The sequence below is a fragment of the Haemaphysalis longicornis genome, unplaced genomic scaffold (assembly GCF_048455015.1).
Source record: "Haemaphysalis longicornis isolate Haplotype H1 unplaced genomic scaffold, Haemaphysalis longicornis Haplotype H1 scaffold_3, whole genome shotgun sequence".
Taxonomy (NCBI): Eukaryota; Metazoa; Arthropoda; class Arachnida; order Ixodida; family Ixodidae; genus Haemaphysalis; species Haemaphysalis longicornis.
The window spans coordinates 109,474,344-109,484,757 of NW_027526335.1; the positions used below are offsets into that span (position 1 = coordinate 109,474,344).

At 43.7% G+C, this 10,414-nt stretch overlaps 1 long non-coding RNA gene across 1 annotated transcript; it reads right to left on the reverse strand.

Moving 5' to 3' along the window:
• Window positions 1-225: 225 nt before the first annotated feature.
• On the reverse strand, window positions 226-2,485 carry LOC144173383 (uncharacterized). Its single transcript, XR_013323244.1, has 3 exons — window positions 2,380-2,485; window positions 1,506-1,568; window positions 226-365 (listed from the first exon to the last, which is right to left on the reverse strand). It is a non-coding gene; the product is annotated as an uncharacterized LOC144173383 (long non-coding RNA).
• Between the last annotated feature and the right edge of the window lie 7,929 nt (window positions 2,486-10,414).

Here is a 10,414-nt window from a genome sequence, read left to right on the forward strand (position 1 = left end):
TTTTTAACAACTAGAGTGAAAGTCTTCAATCGTCCACCCACGCTAGGACGAATTCAAAAGAAACTTGGTTTCCGCAGAGGGCGTTTTACGCTTAAAACATCGGCTATCGCGGCATACGCGAAAAGGATGGCCACCCGCTGCCAATTCTCCCCTAACCTTTCCCCTACTGGTTCCATAAATTTTTCTCTGTTTATTTTATCCAAGAAAAAAGCACAAACTATTCAGTAATACTGTGGCGTTTATTTCATGTGAACTTATCCGCCGCCGAAGCCAATCTCTTCACATTTGTCCCATGAACACCTGTTTCTTAGGCGGGATTCGTCCCATGGCGCTTTTAGGAATGGCCTCCCCTTGCACCCAGGCCACTGCAAACAAACAAATGCAGGAAGTAAAACAAGGGCTAGGCGCAATGAGGCACACGACAATATTCACAGGCTTGCAACCCTAATATCTGCCTTCCAAACCAGAAGCCGGCAGGGCAACTAACAGTCTGTGGTCTGTTGCCCTTGCAGCAGAAGACGAAGGTCAGCTTTTGTGAGTATACGGGACACCCTAAAGTACGCGGATGGAACAGAGCCTTTTTATGTCGGCCTTCATGCAGTGGTAATAAGGTCTCAGAAGTTTTCAGCGATACTTCTGAAAATGGTTGGATCACATGTGTAGAAAATTATATTTTTTTTTTCAGGCTGACAACACTTAAAATGTTTCGTTCTCATTGACTGTGCATTGCCGCAAAAAGTTACGGCTGATGTCAACACAGCCTTTAGCAAAATGGTCTGTGCGACTTCCAGCTTTCGAATTATTCGTCCCTCTCCCAAGCCATTTTGAGAAGCTTTTGTGGACCGTTTACAAAGCGTTTTCTTTTGAAGCTGATGAAATCGGAAACCCACTGAATCCATAATAACGTTCTCGCTTTGCAAATTGTGTAATTTCATGTTTGTTTTTTGGTAAGCAGACATAAAGGGAATTTTTATGCAGTGGCCTTTGGCTTTTCCAAATCACACTCCCACGCGCGTACCTCTCCGTAGGACGTAGTTGCAAGCTCGGCGGTGTACGACACGCTTTCGAAACTCATTTTCGCATTTCGCTGATTCCTCGGGAAACAGACCATGAAAAAATATCGTCGAGGTTAATGGTATTAACGGAGTCATGTCATTGCGGACCTATATATACTGCGCTTAGCTGCGGAATGATATATTGACTTTATGATATTGACTTCGTGGTACCAGTAGCTGAAGTTCAAAAAATGGGGGGTTGCCCCAATTGAATTAAAGAGGTTCACATCACATTTCGGGTTTGTGACGGACAAGAGCACTGTCTCCCGAGCTTTAAGTCCCACCGCTGTATAGTGCACGACGCCCTACGGCAATACTGCCTTTTTGATTTAGCTGTGCGCAGGGCATGGCCTTCTGCCTCTTTACTGGTGCACAGCGGCGAGTGCATCTTTCATACGATGCCATAATATTGAGGAGCAGAACTTCAAAACGTTTGACAGCGATTCATACCTAAGAGGGCGGCAACCACAAACAACGTCTGAATCACCCAGTTCCGAAGCATTGCCGCTGAATCTGCAAAGAAAGCAAAACGTTCTTTTTTTTTTTTTTTGCAAGGGACGCTAAGTTCATAACCATCTAATCGGATACAATACAGTAATGTAGGAAAAATTCAGCTGCTAACTAACATTTTGCGGAGTAATCTATTGTCGTTTATATGCGATGATATTGTCTCGACCCCAAAGCCCCGCAGAGTGACCGACCGGGTGGCGCAGTGGCAAGCGGTGCGTGACCGAGAGATTGAGCGCGCTCCAAATCTGAGTATGCCCGTCATTACGGCAACTTGTCGTTCACTAGAACTTTCACCAGGGAATGTGAGCTTGACAGCACTGCACAGTACTGTGCTTACAAATTCCTGAATAGCAGGCGTTCTGAGAGTAGAAGTGAGTTCGCCATCAAGCACGTTGTGGTGACTCTGCAGCTCGAAAGCGAAATTCCTTGCTTAAAATATTTTTCGGAGAACACGCAAAGGCAATGCGGTGTTTGTTGTCACCAAAGTCCTCAGTAATACCACGTGGTAGATGTGATATCGACCCATTACTCGATTTACCTCCACATGAGCTTTTGAGAATGTTGAATAAACCTCTAACAGGAACCGAGTATCGTTTTTACTTAGGACAGTATTTTTTTTCCTGCAGCGTCAGCGATCCTGTGTGGGATTTCTTTTCAAATTAATGATATTTAATCTTCTCGATTTGTGACTTGCCAGCGACATCTGCGTGCTATAAAATAGGAAATGGCCTTTTCACAGAAATATGCACATAACTTACCTTTAGCACAAACTAAAACATTTGAAACATACTGGGAAAACTAGTCTGCGAATTACCGTAGTCTTTCTGCGAGGAGTCTAGAAGGGGTTGCTGCGATATGGGCAGATTAGAAGGCTTTTCAAGCGAGCGCACTTATATACGCGGCGCCCAAGCCATATGACCTTCGTAAACGCCATGGGTATGTGTCCGACCTTCTCGAATTCTTCACAGTGGAAAGTAAGCCTGTCTGCCCATGGAAAAACAATTTTTTTTGCCTCTGTCCTTGGCCTTGTAGTGAGCATACCAAAATGGCATTCTTGTTAGTTTGAGTTACTTACGGTGGACAACTGACATGTCTCTGCACAACGCTTGACTGATTGTTTTCAATTTCCAGCCTGTTGCTGTGTTGACCTAGAAGGTAGCTGCGTAGTTTTCACATCATGCGACAGCAGCATATATTTACTATGCCTTTCACTTCAGTTTCAGTTCGCAAATATTAGGCGTGAGATATTTGTTCTCTGAGCTTTGAAGAGAAACGGCAATTTTCATTCATTCATTCATTCATTCATTCATTCATTCATTCATTCATTTGTTCGTTTGTTTGTTTGTTTGTTTGTTTGTTTGTTTGTTTGTTTGCTTGCTTGCTTGCTTGTTTGTTTGTTTGTTTGTTTGTTCGTTTGTTCGTTTGTTCGTTTGTTTGTTTGTTTGTTTGTTTGTTTGTTTGTTAGTTTGTTTGTTTGTTTGTTTGTTTGTTTGTTTGTTTGTTTGTTTGTTTGTTTGTTTGTTTGTTTGTTTGTTTGTTTGTTTGTTTGTTTGTTTGTTTGTTTGTTTGTTTGTTTGTACGTTCACCCACGCACTTAACTTACGTCTAAATACAGGGCGAACACCTCTCCGCATTTTGGTATGTTCCAGCCGCATAGCGCCAGGGCAGCTGGACGGGTGGCGCCACCACTCGGCGCTCCCCTTGTTGCTGGAGTGGGTCGCGCCATGGACTACGCAGCCTTCAGTTGTTTTCGTCGTGTTTGCTTCACCGCTTTTAATGTTTAGGGGGCGTTGTAAGCGGATAATTGCGGGGAAACGAAGTCTAGGCCAATGTGTTAATTCTTAGATGCACTAACGGCTACGTAAGTTCGTCATACGCTTCTAAGATTGGTTATGGCCTCACTGATATATGCGCGCTGTCTGCGACGCCGTCCGCCTTGTTCCACCCGGTTTGAATACGAATAAAATAATTAGTATGAATATTCATTTCTGCCAGTTTTAATAATTTTCACTCGTTTCAATTACGGTTTCGACACCTGCAGCTTTAACGGTAGGGTACCTGGATACGTGTGCTTTGACGAGAAAGACACTTTTGTACCAGTTCGATTACCGTGTGGCCGTGGACACGTTGCGCCGGTCGTAAGCTTTCTGCCTTCCATTTCCAGAAGTGAGAGCGTGGGAGGCAGTGAGCTGAAGCGGAATTTAGCCGTTGATAATGGGTATTTTATCGAGAGGCCAAATATTACAACCACCCAGCAGCCCAAGCTACAAAGCCTGTGTCCTACCCTGTGCATTTTACCACCTGTGCGAACTTTACTAGACGCCCAAGGCGTCCAAAAATGTGGCAGAGTGTTAACGTCAACCTCTGTTTTTTATGCGTAATCGTTCTGGGCCGACTACCTCAACGCGAACCCTGCAGTGCCTTGTCAATGCATTTAATGTAATAAGAGTAAATGTCAATCACTTACAGAAAAGAAAACAAGATATAAACAAATTAAACACTATTCCACAAGTTTGGATAGTGACAGCCAAACTGCCGAATCTGCCAACCATCCGTTGAAGAAAACGAAAATAAAAAATATTTAAAACGAATAAATAAATGACAGTGCTAACTAATCGTGCGCTTTAATGAGTATCTAAAAACAAGCAGAGAAATGAGAATAAACTAACAAAACGAAAGTGTATTCCGATCCCGCGCTATCATGTGATTAGCTGTCTGGATTGAGGCATTCAAAGCCTTCGAAAAAACAAAGGGCTAGGGAAACGCAAAACCTGCCTACGTAGCTTTACGCATAAATAGACAATTGTTTCTGCGATTTTTCTATCCCGTGGGCCTTGTAATTAGTCCTACAGCTTGTGAAAGCAGTGCCTGGGCTGCGATAGGGACGAAGTTTCTGTTCACGTAAGTGTAGGTGGCAGCTCGAGGTACATCGCGATGCAGCATTCAGTTGTGAAATTGAGGTTAGGCTTTTGGCATCCTCCTGTTTCTCGTAGTACAGCTACGCAGGAGTTGGTTTCTTTAAAGAACCATGAAGCCGCTACCCAGCAAACAAGGCTTATTACAGGAATAAAGCAATGCTATTCCATGCCAAACAGTAACTTTCTACACTCATGCGGTATTTATTCTGGATGCGATTTCTGACCGAAAAATGCTGTACGGCTCCTACATCGCTGAGATAGCTTTGAACGACGCAGGTGATCATGTCGACGACGAGAAGCCTCCACAGGTGCCTACAACGGGAGAAACACGGAACATGCGGCGCCTGCTTCGCAACAAGGTAGAATGTACCGGAGGCGACCAACAGGTTGATGCGATGCATTAAGCAGCTCGACGAACACGAAGCAGGCGAGCATCACGCAATACTTGCGTCCGAAATATCATGTTGTTTTTCTGTGATTTAGTGTGCTTTAATTACGAAAGCTCCCCTCTGAAGTGGAGGTTTTATGACCAGCACTAAAGTGGATTTCAGAAGCTGCGTGCAGCGCCGTAGAGGATACGTTTTTGTCAAAAACCTACCACTACCATGTCTAACTCATCTTGAGGGGGCCTTGAAAGGATATTTCGGTCTGCCCTCTCGGGAGGTGGAACCGCAAGGCCCCGGCGCCTTTTGTCGCTTTCCTTCACGGTGAGTTAGGCGTGCTCAGTGAGCGGACTGTTTATAACAATTTAGACTTCACAGTGCTGCAGGCAGCTTCATAAATGAACCATAGCTCTCTTTTCAGTGACCTGCAAGAAATTTTAGGCATTTCGCTTAACTGCAAACTTCGCTTATCTCGGAATTTTTCGCGGATTTTGCGGCTTCGAGTTAACGAGTGATTACGGTACTTTAATGACCGAGTGTTTGTTATTCTTTGGAGGGTTAACGACGACACCACGCAGAAAACTTGACCGAGTCTCGAAGCATAACCAAGCATAAACTTAGCTGAACCAAGCTAGTGGCCCCACCTAGGTGGGGCCACTAGCTCCGCTGTTTCTCGACTCTTGCACCACTATTTTAAGCTGCGCCATTTTGTTTTGATTTGTTTGTTCGTGGCAGAAAATGGACATATTTGAATTATTTGGCATGTGTGTGTTCACTTTTCACTGTTTCATTACCCTGGTGTTGCCTAAATCCTGGAATTATCCGGGTGTTGCCTAACTGTCATGCGCAACCCCCTGAAGAAATGGGGCGGGTTTCAGAGAAGACAAAGAAGATTGGAATACCAAACAATTAGGGCCAATCCCGAGGAATGGGTATGCGAAGAAGAATCGGTTGGTGAAGAAGCCAAGGGAGAGGAGGAATACGAGGCTGACCAGGCTACGCTCAAGGAACGGAATGCTGCTTTTTCAGACCATGGACAGAGTCTAACACCGCCTCCGACAGCGCCACGATTTCCAGGCTGCAATCCTACATGGATACCCCTTGGCAATGCCCCGCCGCCGGCTCCAGTTTACGGAAAAAGAACCAGCAAAGCTTCCGGGCTGGGGCGCTCGAGCTACGCATCGACGCCAGTTCACGAACGCACCTAGGACTACGCTCCCCTGGCTCTTGGCGGCCACCGCTGGGCTCACTTTCTGCGAGCCCTACGGGACACGACGGTCGCCTTGATCCCTACAAGCATCGCAAGACATCGACCGCAACATGAGGCTACGCTGTCCTTGAAGAGTTTTACGCGGACTCAAACCGCGAAAACTCTTCTTAGCCTATGTACAGTCAATTTTCTCGTGTTGTGAAATATCATTCGCGTCAATTAGACTTTTTTTTGTGTGTGAATACGATCCGCTTGGTTGATTACCATGCGGATTACACTAATTCTGCTGCATTATGTAGCTGCTGCTGTCAGTATCGATTGATTGATTGATTGTAGGGTTTCACGCGCCGACGCAACGCAGGCGATGAGGCGCGCCCTAGTGAAGGGCTCCGGATTAATTTTGACCACCTGGGGATCTTTAACGTGCGCCGAAATCTCGTACACATCGGCGTTTTTGCTTTTCGCCTCCATCAGAAAAGCGGCCGCCGCGGCCGGGAATAGAACCCGCGACCTAGTGCTCTGCTGTCAATATCACAGTGCTGCACTATTGTGGTTAGGCGAGTGCGACAGCTTTCATTTTTAGGGCGAAGCTGTATATGCCTCAGTTACCCAAATAGCTTGGGTGGACAAATCGACGCAGAACCAAAATTTCCTCGGGGATAGTAGCGTTACAGAAAAAGGCTGTAACTCTTGGTTCATCGAAACTATCGTAAAACCAGTTATACGACAACTAGCCGCTAAGACAAACCTGACATTGCGCCGATATTTATTTACATTTCATAATTACGTAGTTCGCAGTAAAGTACTGGATATTGAATTCATATCTGCTATCAATACATAAGGTTCTATGGTGCAGAACCTGAAAGTGTCCTCTTTTCCACTAGAAAAACCTTCAGACCTGCTCAATTTTCTTGATTGTTAACTCTGAAATATGCTCAATCGGGACTTGCAAACAAATGTATATTCCTTCGTCTCCGTGAACTGCGCTGAACTTCGCTGGTCATCCTTTCCTCACAGAGTGGACGAGTGCTAAATATATTCATAAATGCTATACACCCCTGCATTTATGGCGAGCCGGTGCATTCTGCTGCACCATTTTCTGTATTCCACGCAAATCGCTTTTTGTGATAAAGAAAATCCCATGAAACCAACAGTATTCTGCGAACTGCTGCTGCATTGGGTGGTTTAAAGGTCAGTCCATGAACTTCCGATTTTTTATAGCAGTACCAGGGTTCGTAGCTCGAATACTTCCTGAATAGCAATTGCTATTTGGTTGCATTTGCACAGCAGTTTTGCTTTTCAGGGCATTCGAAATTTTGGAATGTACGAAATTTTTGTATCATGAAGCATTAATTGTTGGCCTACCGCACGACGCCCTAACTTTGGAACTTCTCCGCTTGGTTCCCCCATTAGAAGGCTCTTTTGCACAATACTTAAAGTTTGCAAAAGCTAACATGTGTAGGCTTCTTTTAAAACACGTTTAATTAGTTGATGTGGAATGCTACGTTAGTGAAAATCCAACAGAAGTTTTCTTTTAGTTTGGTGCAATAAGTGAGAGATGAAGAGTTGTTACTCGTTGGCAATCCGCGCACTAAGGTACGGGTCATATCACCAACGAGCATGCGTAGCAATGGCCTATGACTGGAGGGATCAGTCAAATATACTCCCTGCATTCAATGCCTGTTGAGAACTCCGCGTTTCTTCAGTGCCAGGCATACCACATTTTGGCTTTTCTGGTGTGCTGTATTGCTTTTATCGTTATTTTAAAATATTTTAGATTTCTTCGTTCACATTGCCTTACAAGCTCTTACGAAATTAGGGTGAGTTTAGTAAATACATATCTATTACCTAAAGCATACGAAAAAATAAAACACACGATAAGTAACAAACGGCGTTCTGACAAAATGCAATGGGGCATAAATCGGTAAGAAAATTATTACATTTCGTAAGGGGATACGTACAAATCAATGCGCCGTAACATGAGAATAACGACAAGACAACATCAGTTTAGTGGCAACAAGGCGCACAGAGCAGAAAAAAGAAAACCGTAGTCCACGCCCTCGCATACAAGAACCAACAATGACAAGCTTGCAAAAGTTGGTCTTGCCCATCGGTGATATCAATCATGTTGACTGACATGCTCCTGGAATTCTTTATTAGCACTCATGAAACCAGCGGTGCCAGGAAAATTATTCTACGTGGAATGATTCTTTGAAACATTTTTGTACCAACTACTCTATAAATGAGTCCTAAGGTTTGTTAAACCTTCCTTGCCTATGTGACCTTTTTTTTCTTTTTAGCTAGCATTTAAAACCCCCATTTCCAATAAAGCAGTAATACTTGTATTCCAAGTTTTTTCTATTCTAAGTCTGTTTTTTTGCTATTTCTATTCAATTTGCAACCCAGATTTGATATTCGTAATCATCATCACAATCAACAGCATACTTAGGTTCACTGCAGGACGAAAGCCTCTTCTGTTGACTTCCAAGCATTACTTATTTGCCCTGCTTGAGTCCGTTCTTTCACCTAACTTCTCTTATTTCTTCCCTTTACCTCGCTATTGACCTTCACAACTTTCTGATCCCGTCTCTCAGTATCGACTCGGTTACCCTGGTTGCATACCGGTGTTCATTTCGCCTCACTACATGGCCAGGCGAAGTCCATTTTTCTTTATTTCAACTATGATATCATCCATTCAATTTTTTTACCTCATCCAGCAAGCTGGTTTACGTCCCCTAAGTGTTTCCCCCATCATTATTCGTTCCATGGCCCGTTAAGCTGACCTAAGATTGTTTTCCAGTTGTTTAGTGAGGTGCCAAGTTTCCCCTCCACGTGTCGTTACTGGCCGGATGCATTGGTTGCAGATTTTTCTTTTCAGTGCTCGAGGTATCCAACGTTTTATTATTTGGGACTGTTTGCCGAGTGCACCCCAGCCCATACGTATTCTGCGCCAGATATCTCTGTCGTCGTTAGGGTCAGCACTAACCTATGTAGTTTTATTCTTTTACTTCTTCTAGCGTTTCGTTTCCTAAGCTGAAGCGGACGTTTTTGGCGTGCTTATTCCTCATTATTTATATTTATTTCTATTTATATTTAGTGCCACGGCCGTGCTTTCTGATTGTAGTTCCTCGAACATTGTTTGCAGGTGTTCTGCAGTCTCCCTCAGCAATTCTTTATATTTATATTAGTGCCACGGCCGTGCTTTCTGATTGTAGTTCCTCGAACATTGTTTGCAGGTGTTCTGCAGTCTCCCTCAGCAATTCTATGTCGTCTGCTAACCATAAGAGGCCCAAGTATTCTCCGTTGATCCGTAATCTTGTGTGCTTCCCCAATTAGACATTTAGTCTCTGGTCTTCTAATGCTTCCAGCACTGCTGCGGTGTGTACTAAATCAAACTGGCCGAAAAAAAAAACATACAAAGATTCTAAGCGTGTCCGATCCCCTCGAGTCCTGCCTATGGAAAAGAGAATTTTTTGCCTGTGTCCTCGCGTTGTTATCAGCATACCGAGGTGACATTCTGGATGTTGGAGTTACTTACGGAGGTCAACTGACATATCTCTGCACCGCGCGTGACAGATTATTTTACAACCTGTCGCTGTATTGACCTTGAATGCAGCTGCGTAGTTCTCACATCATTCGACCGCAGCATACCGTTACTTTCCATTCCACTCCAGTTCTGATATATATTCGGCGGGGAATATTTGTTCCCGTAGCTTTGAAGGGAAATGGCCATTTTCATTCCCTCATTCAGTCATTCATTTGTTTGTTTGTTTGTTCATCCATACACTTATCTGAATGCTGGGCCAACACGTCTCTTCATATTTGGAGGTTCTAGATGTATACTACACCACAAATTATCTTCTGGTGAGCGCACTCTGCTTTAATCACAGAAGACCTCTCTAATATGGTTGAGCCTGTGTAGGCTTAACCATACAAGGGAGCCTTGAGGACAACGGAGGTAATAGTCTTGAAGGTAACGGATGCTACCCCACCAGCAACCAGAACCAGGGAGGTGTGTAGAATCCAACTATATCCGCGGAACAGACACGGTCATTTCTATTTATTTATTTATTTATTTATTTATTTATTTATTTATTTATTTATTTATTTATTTATTTATTTCAAATAATGTCAATGCCCTTAAGCCATCACATAAAAGAGTAGTGAAGTATATACAAGAAGGGAAGTTGTTTTTGCAAAAACTGCATTCAGACCGATGATCAGAACAAATAAAAAATGGTTCAGAGAAGATTTTAATGAATGGCTGCTTTAAAGTGAGTGGCATCAGTGAGGGCAGATATGGTGGGAACGAGATGGGTTTATTGTACGCTGTTTTTT